Below are 12,167 nucleotides of genomic sequence, written 5' to 3'. Positions count from 1 at the left end.
GAAGAGCATGCGCCTTCCACTATTTGCATGCCCCCTGCAAGTGCTGGAAGGAGCACCCGCAGTCCAGTTCCTGATAGTCAGATTGAAGATGTCAGTGTTGAAGTACACCAGGATGAGGAGGATATGGGTGTTGCTGGCGCTGGGGAGGAAATTGACCAGGAGGATTCTGATGGTGAGGTGGTTTGTTTAAGTCAGGCACCCGGGGAGACACCTGTTGTCCGTGGGAGGAATATGGCCGTTGACATGCCAGGTGAAAATACCAAAAAAATCAGCTCTTCGGTGTGGAGGTATTTCACCAGAAATGCGGACAACAGGTGTCAAGCCGTGTGTTCCCTTTGTCAAGCTGTAATAAGTAGGGGTAAGGACGTTAACCACCTCGGAACATCCTCCCTTATACGTCACCTGCAGCGCATTCATAATAAGTCAGTGACAAGTTCAAAAACTTTGGGTGACAGCGGAAGCAGTCCACTGACCAGTAAATCCCTTCCTCTTGTAACCAAGCTCACGCAAACCACCCCACCAACTCCCTCAGTGTCAATTTCCTCCTTCCCCAGGAATGCCAATAGTCCTGCAGGCCATGTCACTGGCAAGTCTGACGAGTCCTTTCCTGCCTGGGATTCCTCCGATGCATCCTTGCGTGTAACGCCTACTGCTGCTGGCGCTGCTGTTGTTGCCGCTGGGAGTCGATGGTCATCCCAGAGGGGAAGTCGTAAGCCCACTTGTACTACTTCCAGTAAGCAATTGACTGTTCAACAGTCCTTTGCGAGGAAGATGAAATATCACAGCAGTCATCCTACTGCAAAGCGGATAACTGAGTCCTTGACAACTATGTTGGTGTTAGACGTGCGTCCGGTATCCGCCGTTAGTTCACAGGGAACTAGACAATTTATTGAGGCAGTGTGCCCCCGTTACCAAATACCATCTAGGTTCCACTTCTCTAGGCAGGCGATACCGAGAATGTACACGGACGTCAGAAAAAGACTCACCAGTGTCCTAAAAAATGCAGTTGTACCCAATGTCCACTTAACCACGGACATGTGGACAAGTGGAGCAGGGCAGGGTCAGGACTATATGACTGTGACAGCCCACTGGGTAGATGTATGGACTCCCGCCGCAAGAACAGCAGCGGCGGCACCAGTAGCAGCATCTCGCAAACGCCAACTCTTTCCTAGGCAGGCTACGCTTTGTATCACCGCTTTCCAGAATACGCACACAGCTGAAAACCTCTTACGGCAACTGAGGAAGATCATCGCGGAATGGCTTACCCCAATTGGACTCTCCTGTGGATTTGTGGCATCGGACAACGCCAGCAATATTGTGTGTGCATTAAATATGGGCAAATTCCAGCACGTCCCATGTTTTGCACATACCTTGAATTTGGTGGTGCAGAATTTTTTAAAAAACGACAGGGGCGTGCAAGAGATGCTGTCGGTGGCCAGAAAAATTGCGGGACACTTTCGGCGTACAGGCACCACGTACAGAAGACTGGAGCACCACCAAAAACTACTGAACCTGCCCTGCCATCATCTGAAGCAAGAAGTGGTAACGAGGTGGAATTCAACCCTCTATATGCTTCAGAGGTTGGAGGAGCAGCAAAAGGCCATTCAAGCCTATACAATTGAGCACGATATAGGAGATGGAATGCACCTGTCTCAAGTGCAGTGGAGAATGATTTCAACGTTGTGCAAGGTTCTGATGCCCTTTGAACTTGCCACACGTGAAGTCAGTTCAGACACTGCCAGCCTGAGTCAGGTCATTCCCCTCATCAGGCTTTTGCAGAAGAAGCTGGAGGCATTGAAGAAGGAGCTAACACGGAGCGATTCCGCTAGGCATGTGGGACTTGTGGATGCAGCCCTTAATTCGCTTAACAAGGATTCACGGGTGGTCAATCTGTTGAAATCAGAGCACTACATTTTGGCCACCGTGCTCGATCCTAGATTTAAAGCCTACCTTGGATCTCTCTTTCCGGCAGACACAGGTCTGCTGGGGTTGAAAGACCTGCTGGTGACAAAATTGTCAAGTCAAGCGGAACGCGACCTGTCAACATCTCCTCCTTCACATTCTCCCGCAACTGGGGGTGCGAGGAAAAGGCTCAGAATTCCGAGCCCACCCGCTGGCGGTGATGCAGGGCAGTCTGGAGCGACTGCTGATGCTGACATCTGGTCCGGACTGAAGGACCTGACAACGATTACGGACATGTCGTCTACTGTCACTGCATATGATTCTCTCAACATTGATAGAATGGTGGAGGATTATATGAGTGACCGCATCCAAGTAGGCACGTCACACAGTCCGTACTTATACTGGCAGGAAAAAGAGGCAATTTGGAGGCCCTTGCACAAACTGGCTTTATTCTACCTAAGTTGCCCTCCCACAAGTGTGTACTCCGAAAGAGTGTTTAGTGCCGCCGCTCACCTTGTCAGCAATCGGCGTACGAGGTTACATCCAGAAAATGTGGAGAAGATGATGTTCATTAAAATGAATTATAATCAATTCCTCCGCGGAGACATTGACCAGCAGCAATTGCCTCCACAAAGTACACAGGGAGCTGAGATGGTGGATTCCAGTGGGGACGAATTGATAATCTGTGAGGAGGGGGATGTACACGGTGATATATCGGAGGGTGAAGATGAGGTGGACATCTTGCCTCTGTAGAGCCAGTTTGTGCAAGGAGAGATTAATTGCTTCTTTTTTGGGGGGGGTCCAAACCAACCCGTCATATCAGTCACAGTCGTGTGGCAGACCCTGTCACTGAAATGATGGGTTGGTTAAAGTGTGCATGTCCTGTTTTGTTTATACAACATAAGGGTGGGTGGGAGGGCCCAAGGATAATTCCATCTTGCACCTCTTTTTTCTTTTCTTTTTCTTTGCATCATGTGCTGATTGGGGAGGGTTTTTTGGAAGGGACATCCTGCGTGACACTGCAGTGCCACTCCTAGATGGGCCCGGTGTTTGTGTCGGCCACTAGGGTCGCTAATCTTACTCACACAGCTACCTCATTGCGCCTCTTTTTTTCTTTGCGTCATGTGCTGTTTGGGGAGGGTTTTTTGGAAGGGACATCCTGCGTGACACTGCAGTGCCACTCCTAGATGTGCCCGGTGTTTGTGTCGGCCACTAGGGTCGCTAATCTTACTCACACAGTCAGCTACCTCATTGCGCCTCTTTTTTTCTTTGCGTCATGTGCTGTTTGGGGAGGGTTTTTTGGAAGGGACATCCTGCGTGACACTGCAGTGCCACTCCTAGATGGGCCCGGTGTTTGTGTCGGCCACTAGGGTCGCTAATCTTACTCACACAGCTACCTCATTGCGCCTCTTTTTTTCTTTGCGTCATGTGCTGTTTGGGGAGGGTTTTTTGGAAGGGACATCCTGCGTGACACTGCAGTGCCACTCCTAGATGGGCCCGGTGTTTGTGTCGGCCACTAGGGTCGCTTATCTTACTCACACAGCGACCTCGGTGCAAATTTTAGGACTAAAAATAATATTGTGAGGTGTGATGTGTTCAGAATAGGCTGAAAATGAGTGTAAATTATGTTTTTTGAGGTTAATAATACTTTGGGATCAAAATTACCCCCAAATTCTATGATTTAAGCTGTTTTTTAGGGTTTTTTTGAAAAAAACACCCGAATCCAAAACACACCCGAATCCGACAAAAATAATTCGGTGAGGTTTTGCCAAAACGCGTTCGAACCCAAAACACGGCCGCGGAACCGAACCCAAAACCAAAACACAAAACCCGAAAAATTTCAGGCGCTCATCTCTAATATATATATATATATATATATATATATATATATAATTTATTTATTTATTAGGGACATTAGCCATGCCCCTATTTAGCCCATGACTCCATCCAGTACTAGGCAATGCTCTCTACAGCCCTGCACTTACACATTAAAGATATTTAAAAAAAACCATAATATATCTCCTCAAATTGCAAGACAGAAACAAATAGGTCAATATTCTTACAATAGACCTACTTAGGTCTGAAATACGTTAAGTTAGGATCTTTTTACTCCAATTGGCGTCTGTGGGCACTGGTATACATTCTACGAGGAGGGTACAGAATCCGGAATTGACACACTACTGCATTCCCTACTCGCCATCTGCATGGGACATTGAATGGTGACCAATTTGTTCCTGCCATTTGAGGAGATATAGGGCTCGATGCATCATCGCTTGGAAAGTGATAAAATGGAGAGTGATAAAGTCTCAGCCAATCAGCTCCTAACTGTCATTTACAAACCCAGCCTGTGACATGGCAGTTAGGAGCTGATTGGCTGAGACTTTTTTACTCTCCATGTTATCACTTTCCAAGCGATGGTGCCAGTGGCGGAACTAGCGAGCGGTGGGCCCAGGTGCAACAAAATGCTTGCCCCCCCCCCTCATCCCATCCAAGTCCACCCGCCCAACTCCAAATTAGAGATCTTTTGCATGCTCCCGTATTTTATATATATATATATATATATATATATATAGTATCTGTACCTTCCCCACCTGTGGCTCAGGTGTATCTGGCAAAGGACAAGAGGCGGCACTCCAAGGTCTTGAAAAAACTTTTATATGCAAAGCATAGTGCAAAACAGGGCAATAAAGTGCAAAAAATAGAGAGACATGGTGGTCTTACGACATTTCAAGGCATCAAGCCTTTTCCTCAGGTAAGGATACCCATGTGGCGTGTAGTGTTTCCTTCTGCACACTACACGCCACATGGGTATCCTTACCTGAGGAAAAGGCTCGATGCCTTGAAACGTCGTAAGACCACCATGTCTCTCTATTTTTTGCACTTTATTGCCCTTTTTTGCACTATGCTTTGCATATAAAAGTTTTTTCAAGACCTTGGAGTGCCGCCTCTTGTCCTTTGCCAGATACACCTGAGCCACAGGTGGGGAAGGTACAGATACTGCATTATCCTTAGGAAGGCACCCAGGCATTTACATTGCTGCACAGAGTGCCGGATGTGTATATGTATATATATATATATATATATATATTTATTTCTCTAACGTCCTAGTGGATGCTGGGGACTCCGTAAGGACCATGGGAATAGTCGGGCTCCGCAGGAGACATGTGCACTTTAAGAAAGAATTCAGATTCTGGTGTGCTCTGGCTCCTCCCTCTATGTCCCTCCTCCAGACCTCAGTTTGAATCTGTGCCCGGACGAGCTGAGTGCTGTTCAGTGAGCTCTCCTGAGCTTGCTGTAAGAAAGTGTTTTGTTAGGTTTTTTATTTTCAGGGAGCTCTGCTGGCAACAGACTCCCTGCATCGTGGGACTAAGGGGAGAGAAGCTGCCCTACTCTCTGCAGATAGGTCCTGCTTCTTAGGCTACTGGACACCATTAGCTCCAGAGGGATCGTACACAGGATCTCACCCTCGTCGTCCGATCCCTGAGCTGCGCCGCCGTCCCCCTCGCAGAGCCGGAAGAAAGAAGCCGGGTGAGCATAAGAAGCAAGAAGACTTTGAAAGCGGCGGCAGAAGACTCCAGTCTTCACTGAGGTAGCGCACAGCACTGCAGCTGTGTGCCATTGCTCCCACACACACCCACATACTCCGGTCACTGTAAGTGTGCAGGGCGCATGGGGGGGGGGCGCCCTGGGCAGCAATTAGGACCTCTTAGCAAAAGTTTTGCATATATACAGTTGGGCACTGTATATATGTATGAGCCCCCGCCAAAATATTGTACAGAAAATAGGGATGTGCACTTGAAATTTTTCGGGTTTTGTGTTTTGGTTTTGGGTTCGGTTCCGCGGCCGTGTTTTGGGTTCGACCGCGTTTTGGCAAAACCTCACCGAATTTTTTTTGTCGGATTCGGGTGTGTTTTGGATTCGGGTGTTTTTTTCAAAAAACCCTAAAAAACAGCTTAAATCATAGAATTTGGGGGTCATTTTGATCCCAAAGTATTATTAACCTCAAAAACCATAATTTCCACTCATTTTCAGTCTATTCTGAATACCTCACACCTCACAATATTATTTTTAGTACTAAAATTTGCACCGAGGTCGCTGGATGACTAAGCTAAGCGACCCTAGTGGCCGACACAAACACCTGGCCCATCTAGGAGTGGCACTGCAGTGTCACGCAGGATGGCCCTTCCAAAAAACACTCCCCAAACAGCACATGACGCAAAGAAGAAAAAAAGAGGCGCAATGAGGTAGCTGTGTGAGTAAGCTAAGCGACCCTAGTGGCCGACACAAACACCTGGCCCATCTAGGAGTGGCACTGCAGTGTCACGCAGGATGGCCCTTCCAAAAAACACTCCCCAAACAGCACATGACGCAAAGAAGAAAAAAAGAGGCGCAATGAGGTAGCTGTGTGAGTAAGCTAAGCGACCCTAGTGGCCGACACAAACACCTGACCCATCTAGGAGTGGCACTGCAGTGTCACGCAGGATGGCCCTTCCAAAAAACACTCCCCAAACAGCACATGACGCAAAGAAGAAAAAAAGAGGCGCAATGAGGTAGCTGTGTGAGTAAGATAAGCGACCCTAGTGGCCGACACAAACACCTGGCCCATCTAGGAGTGGCACTGCAGTGTCACGCAGGATGGCCCTTCCAAAAAACACTCCCCAAACAGCACATGACGCAAAGAAGAAAAAAAGAGGCGCAATGAGGTAGCTGTGTGAGTAAGCTAAGCGACCCTAGTGGCCGACACAAACACCTGGCCCATCTAGGAGTGGCACTGCAGTGTCACGCAGGATGGCCCTTCCAAAAAACACTCCCCAAACAGCACATGACGCAAATAAAAATGAAAGAAAAAAGAGGTGCAAGATGGAATTGTCCTTGGGCCCTCCCACCCACCCTTATGTTGTATAAACAGGACATGCACACTTTAACCAACCCATCATTTCAGTGACAGGGTCTGCCACACGACTGTGACTGAAATGACGGGTTGGTTTGGACCCCCACCGAAAAAGAAGCAATTAATCTCTCCTTGCACAAACTGGCTCTACAGAGGCAAGATGTCCACCTCATCATCATCCTCCGATATATCACCGTGTACATCCCGCTCCTCACAGATTATCAATTCGTCCCCACTGGAATCCACCATCTCAGCTCCCTGTGTACTTTGTGGAGGCAATTGCTGCTGGTCAATGTCTCCACGGAGGAATTGATTATAATTCATTTTAATGAACATCATCTTCTCCACATTTTCTGGAAGTAACCTCGTACGCAGATTGCTGACAAGGTGAGCGGCGGCACTAAACACTCTTTCGGAGTACACACTTGTGGGAGGGCAACTTAGGTAGAATAAAGCCAGTTTGTGCAAGGGCCTCCAAATTGCCTCTTTTTCCTGCCAGTATAAGTACGGACTGTCTGACGTGCCTACTTGGATGCGGTCACTCATATAATCCTCCACCATTCTTTCAATGGTGAGAGAATCATATGCAGTGACAGTAGACGACATGTCCGTAATCGTTGTCAGGTCCTTCAGTCCGGACCAGATGTCAGCATCAGCAGTCGCTCCAGACTGCCCTGCATCACCGCCAGCGGGTGGGCTCGGAATTCTGAGCCTTTTCCTCGCACCCCCAGTTGCGGGAGAATGTGAAGGAGGAGATGTTGACAGGTCGCGTTCCGCTTGACTTGACAATTTTGTCACCAGCAGGTCTTTGAACCCCAGCAGACTTGTGTCTGCCGGAAAGAGAGATCCAAGGTAGGTTTTAAATCTAGGATCGAGCACGGTGGCCAAAATGTAGTGCTCTGATTTCAACAGATTGACCACCCGTGAATCCTTGTTAAGCGAATTAAGGGCTCCATCCACAAGTCCCACATGCCTAGCGGAATCGCTCCCTTTTAGCTCCTCCTTCAATGCCTCCAGCTTCTTCTGCAAAAGCCTGATGAGGGGAATGACCTGACTCAGGCTGGCAGTGTCTGAACTGACTTCACGTGTGGCAAGTTCAAAAGGTTGCAGAACCTTGCACAACGTTGAAATCATTCTCCACTGCGCTTGAGACAGGTACATTCCACCTCCTATATCGTGCTCAATTGTATAGGCTTGAATGGCCTTTTGCTGCTCCTCCAACCTCTGAAGCATATAGAGGGTTGAATTCCACCTCGTTACCACTTCTTGCTTCAGATGATGGCAGGGCAGGTTCAGGCGTTTTTGGTGGTGCTCCAGTCTTCTGTACGTGGTGCCTGTACGCCGAAAGTGTCCCGCAATTCTTCTGGCCACCGACAGCAATTCAAGGTATGTGCAAAACATGGGACGTGCTGGAATTTGCCCATATTTAATGCACACACAATATTGCTGGCGTTGTCCGATGCCACAAATCCACAGGAGAGTCCAATTGGGGTAAGCCATTCCGCGATGATCTTCCTCAGTTGCCGTAAGAGGTTTTCAGCTGTGTGCGTATTCTGGAAACCGGTGATACAAAGCGTAGCCTGCCTAGGAAAGAGTTGGCGTTTGCGAGATGCTGCTACTGGTGCCGCCGCTGCTGTTCTTGCGGCGGGAGTCCATACATCTACCCAGTGGGCTGTCACAGTCATATAGTCCTGACCCTGCCCTGCTCCACTTGTCCACATGTCCGTGGTTAAGTGGACATTGGGTACAACTGCATTTTTTAGGACACTGGTGAGTCTTTTTCTGACGTCCGTGTACATTCTCGGTATCGCCTGCCTAGAGAAGTGGAACCTAGATGGTATTCGGTAACGGGGGCACACTGCCTCAAGAAATTGTTTAGTTCCCTGTGAACTAACGGCGGATACCGGACGCACGTCTAACACCAACATAGTTGTCAAGGCCTCAGTTATCCGCTTTGCAACAGGATGACTGCTGTGATATTTCATCTTCCTCGCAAAGGACTGTTGGACAGTCAATTGCTTGGTGGAAGTAGTAAAAGTGGGCTTACGACTTCCCCTCTGGGATGACCATCGACTCCCAGCAGCAACAACAGCAGCGCCAGCAGCAGTAGGCGTTACACGCAAGGATGTATCGGAGGAATCCCAGGCAGAGGACTCGTCAGAATTGCCAGTGACATGGCATGCAGGACTATTGGCATTCCTGGGGAAGGAGGAAATTGACACTGAGGGAGTTGGTGGGGTGGTTTGCGTGAGCTTGGTTACAAGAGGAAGGGATTTACTGGTCAGTGGACTGCTTCCGCTGTCGCCCAAAGTTTTGGAACTTGTCACTGACTTATTATGAATGCGCTGCAGGTGACGTATAAGGGAGGATGTTCCGAGGTGGTTAACGTCCTTACCCCTACTTATTACAGCTTGACAAAGGCAACACACGGCTTGACAAATGTTGTCCACATTTCTGGTGAAATACTTCCACACCGAAGAGCTGATTTTTTTGGTATTTTCACCAGGCATGTCAACGGCCCTATTCCTCCCACGGACAACAGGTGTCTCCCCGGGTGCCTGACTTAAACAAACCACCTCACCATCAGAATCCTCCTTGTCAATTTCCTCCCCAGCGCCAGCAACACCCATATCCTCCTCATCCTGGTGTACTTCAACACTGACATCTTCAATCTGACTATCAGGAACTGGACTGCGGGTGCTCCTTCCAGCACTTGCAGGGGGCGTGCAAATGGTGGAAGGCGCATGCTCTTCACGTCCAGTGTTGGGAAGGTCAGGCATCGCAACCGACACAATTGGACTCTCCTTGTGGATTTGGGATTTCGAAGAACGCACAGTTCTTTGCGGTGCTTTTGCCAGCTTGAGTCTTTTCATTTTTCTAGCGAGAGGCTGAGTGCTTCCATCCTCATGTGAAGCTGAACCACTAGCCATGAACATAGGCCAGGGCCTCAGCCGTTCCTTGCCACTCCGTGTGGTAAATGGCATATTGGCAAGTTTACGCTTCTCCTCCGACAATTTTATTTTAGATTTTGGAGTCCTTTTTTTACTGATATTTGGTGTTTTGGATTTTACATGCTCTGTACTATGACATTGGGCATCGGCCTTGGCAGACGACGTTGCTGGCATTTCATCGTCTCGGCCATGACTAGTGGCAGCAGCTTCAGCACGAGGTGGAAGTGGATCTTGATCTTTCCCTAATTTTGGAACCTCAACATTTTTGTTCTCCATATTTTAATAGGCACAACTAAAAGGCACCTCAGGTAAACAATGGAGATGGATGGATACTAGTATACTTATGGATGGACGAGCGACTGCCGACACAGAGGTAGCTACAGCCGTGGACTACCGTACTGTGTCTGCTGCTAATATAGACTGGATGATAAGGAGATGAAATTAATATATATATATATATATATATATATATAATATCACTAGTACTGCAGCCGGACAGGTATATATATATTTATTATGTAATGACTGATGACGGACCTGCTGGACACTGTCAGCTCAGCAGCACCGCAGACTGCTACAGTAAGCTACTATAGTAGTATGTATAAAGAAGAAAGAAAAAAAAAACCACGGGTAGGTGGTATACAATTATGGATGGACGAGCGACTGCCGACACAGAGGTAGCTACAGCCGTGGACTACCGTACTGTGTCTGCTGCTAATATAGACTGGATGATAATGAGATGAAATCAATATATATTATATCACACTAGTACTGCAGCCGGACAGGTAGATATATTTATTATGTAATGACTGATGACGGACCTGCTGGACACTGTCAGCTCAGCAGCACCGCAGACTGCTACAGTAAGCTACTATAGTAGTATGTATAAAGAAGAAAGGAAAAAAAAAACCACGGGTAGGTGGTATACAATTATGGATGGACGAGCGACTGCCGACACAGAGGTAGCTACAGCCGTGGACTACCGTACTGTGTCTGCTGCTAATATAGACTGGATGATAATGAGATGAAATCAATATATATATATATATATATATATAATATCACTAGTACTGCAGCCGGACAGGTATATATATTTATTATGTAATGACTGATGACGGACCTGCTGGACACTGTCAGCTCAGCAGCACCGCAGACTGCTACAGTAAGCTACTATAGTAGTATGTATAAAGAAGAAATAAATAAAAAAACCACGGGTAGGTGGTATACAATTATGGATGGACGAGCGACTGCCGACACAGAGGTAGCTACAGCCATGGACTACCGTACTGTGTCTGCTGCTAATATAGACTGGATGATAAGGAGATGAAATTAATATATATATATATATATATATATATAATATCACTAGTACTGCAGCCGGACAGGTATATATATTTATTATGTAATGACTGATGACGGACCTGCTGGACACTGTCAGCTCAGCAGCACCGCAGACTGCTACAGTAAGCTACTATAGTAGTATGTATAAAGAAGAAAAAAAAAACCACGGGTAGGTGGTATACAATTATGGATGGACGAGCGACTGCCGACACAGAGGTAGCTACAGCCGTGGACTACCGTACTGTGTCTGCTGCTAATATAGACTGGATGATAATGAGATGAAATCAATATATATATATATAATATCACTAGTACTGCAGCCAGACAGGTATATATATTTATTATATAATGACTGATGACGGACCTGCTGGACACAGTCAGCTCAGCAGCACCGCAGACTGCTACAGTAAGCTACTATAGTAGTATGTATAAAGAAGAAAGAAAAAAAAAAAAAAAACCACGGGTAGGTGGTATACAATATTATATATATATTATATACAATTATATATATATATATATATATTAAACTGGTGGTGACTGGTGGTCAGGTCACTGGTCACACTATCAGCAACTTGCAAGTAGTACTCCTAAGCAGACAATCACAATATATATTATACTGGTGGTCAGTGTGGTCACAATGGCAGTGTGGCACTCTGGCAGCAAAAGTGTGCACTGTACGTTATATGTACTCCTGAGTCCTGCTCTCAGACTCTAACTGCTCCCCACTGTCAGTGTCTCCCCCACAAGTCAGATAATATACAGTCACACTATCTATCACTTCAGCAAGTAACTAGTACTCCTCCTAATGCTCCCCAAAATTACTACTGTGTCTCTCTCTACTGTCTCACTCTCTTCTCTATAAACGGAGAGGACGCCAGCCACGTCCTCTCCCTATGAATCTCAATGCACGTGTGAAAATGGCGGCGACGCGCGGCTCCTTATATAGAATCCGAGTCTCGCGATAGAATCCGAGCCTCGCGAGAATCCGACAGCGGGATGATGACGTTCGGTGCGCGCTCGGGTTAACCGAGCAAGGCGGGAAGATCCGAGTCGCTCGGCCCCGTGTAAAAAAACATGAAGTT

This window comes from Pseudophryne corroboree, chromosome 3, assembly GCF_028390025.1.
Source record: "Pseudophryne corroboree isolate aPseCor3 chromosome 3, aPseCor3.hap2, whole genome shotgun sequence".
NCBI lineage: Eukaryota > Metazoa > Chordata > Amphibia > Anura > Myobatrachidae > Pseudophryne > Pseudophryne corroboree.
This window is presented reverse-complemented; position numbering follows the sequence as displayed.